The sequence below is a fragment of the Lepisosteus platostomus genome, unplaced genomic scaffold, assembly GCF_059453375.1.
Source record: "Lepisosteus platostomus isolate fLepPlt1 unplaced genomic scaffold, fLepPlt1.hap1 Scaffold_66_H1, whole genome shotgun sequence".
Lineage (NCBI taxonomy): Eukaryota > Metazoa > Chordata > Actinopteri > Semionotiformes > Lepisosteidae > Lepisosteus > Lepisosteus platostomus.
The window spans coordinates 371983-374187 of NW_028291680.1; the positions used below are offsets into that span (position 1 = coordinate 371983).

The following is a 2205-nucleotide window of genomic DNA, read 5'->3' on the forward strand; positions in this document are numbered from 1 at the left end:
ACCACCATATTTTACTGTTGGTATGATGTTCCTTTTCTGAAATACTGTGTTACTTTTACGCCAGATGTAATGGGACACACCTTCCAAAAAGTTCAACTTTTGTCTCGTCAGTCCACAGAGTATTTTCCCAAAAGTCTTGGGGGTCATGAAGCCTGCAGTTCTTTGGATGTTGTTGTGGGGTTTTTTGTGACCTCTTGGATGAGTCGTCGCTGTGCTCTTGGGGTAATTTTGGTCTTTAGAAATGGCTTTATAAACTTTACCAGACTGATAAATCTCAATCACTTTTTCACACAGGGCCATGTAGGTTTGGATTTTTTTCCCTTAATAATAAAAACCTTCATTTAAAAACTGCATTTTGTGTTTACTTGTGTTATCTTTGTCTAATATTTCAATTTGTTTGATGATCTGAAACTTTCAGTGTGACAAACATGCAAAACAATAAGAAATCAGGAAGGGGGCAAACACTTTTTCACACAGCTGGCTCTGTGGCGCAATGGAGAGCGTGTTGGACTTCTAGGCCTTGATAGAATGAAGTCATTCAAAGGTTGTGGGTTCGAGTCCCACCAGAGTTATGTGTCATTTTTATTGAACCTTTCGAAATCCTCTAGGGATTGGTGTTGATCAAGTCAAATACAGGACTTCTTAAGAGTCCACAGTTGAAAATGAACCAGCAGCCACAAGAAAGAAATTAGCACTGGACTGTGATCACATCACTCCTGTCCTGGAGTCCTTGCACTGGCTTCCTGTCAACTTCAAAATCCTCAAGCTCACCTATAAGGCTCTCCATGGCTTAGCACCTCAGTACCTGTCTGGGTTATCGCCCTACTCCCCACCTCACAACCTCCGCTCTTCTAATTGTGTTTTCCTATCTGTCCCCCAGTCCATCTACACTCTATGGGTGACAGGGCCTTCTCCTGTTTTACCCCAAAGCTCTGGATCTTTATCCCCAAGGATATCAGAGAGTCACCTTCTCTAAACTCCTTCAAATCCAGACTCAAAACCCTCTTCTTTAGAAGAGCCTTTAATGAACTATTCTTTACCCATCTGTTCCTACTGTATTTAATACCACCATCTATTGTCTCCTCTAACTGTGTATTCTCATCCTGCTTATCTTGTGTATTTTTTTAACTTTATTGTTGTCATTCTGTAAAGTGCTTTGAAAAGCCATCTTTAAAGGCACTATATAATGTAAAGATTATTATTATTATTAATAATGAACAGTGCATTTAACACTGAGCACATGCGGTCCTTCTTTGCAAAGGATTGCAAAGGTTGGGAATTAGCTTTTCACTCGTGTTGTTGAAGACCGTATCCTGGCTGTGTTGCAGGAAATGTCTGGATGCCATCACCGGATCAAGGAGAGGATCAGGGTTTTGGGAAGTCTTTTTGATGCCTGACACTGTGTGTTTCCTGGTTGTAACGGGTGTCATTCTGGACCTAAACAACAGAGAACACCATTGAAATCGCTGAACTGCCTAGCGGACACTTTGTCGCCTTCTTCTGACCTGTAATTAATGCGATTCTCCGAAAACGTGGCACGTTGTATCTGTGCTACCTTTATGGAGGGTGACCACACTCATAAGGATCATAGATTCGATCACACGCATCTAAAAACGAGAATGAGAAAATGACATCACGCTATAAGGCTGAATGGCACAAATTCTCCTGTTCCTTCTGCAGCAAATGTGAATTTTTTTGCTTCTTAACACTGAGATAGTTGGAGATATTTGGCAGCTGTGGGATTCCAACTCAACCCTCAAAGAGACTGGAGCTTTAATCCAGCTCTAAACTAAAAACTGGGTGACTTGTAAGGGCTGGTAGGAGAGGAAAAGAATAAATGCTTCTTTTTTGGTCTTTAGCTACTAAAAGAAAAAAAAAATATTTGATTATTGTTTATTCACCAGTTGTTTTGATCAAATCATTGTAACGCAGTGCCATATTAAGGTATAATATGTACATGAACGTCATGTCTGAGTCGATGATGGCAGCTGAGTATCCTTGGAGGACAGTTCATCATGAGTGGGTAAGCCTGCATAATGAGGGAGAAGAGATCAGCCTCTCTGACTCAGTGTCCAGTGACACTAACCTTCTGTCCTACTGTTCTCTGCTGTAGAGGGTGAATGTTTATTGAGGTGAATGTAAGGTTTCATTCTTGTAAAATATATCCGAGCACTTTTTTTGTTGCTGAAAATTAATCTTGTGCAT

At 40.6% G+C, this 2205-nt stretch overlaps 1 non-coding gene across 1 annotated transcript; it reads left to right on the top strand.

Moving 5' to 3' along the window:
• The first annotated feature begins 479 nt into the window (after positions 1-479).
• On the top strand, positions 480-572 carry trnar-ucu (transfer RNA arginine (anticodon UCU)). The gene is made up of 2 exons: positions 480-516; positions 537-572. It is a non-coding gene; the product is annotated as a tRNA-Arg (tRNA).
• Positions 573-2205: the final 1633 nt, after the last annotated feature.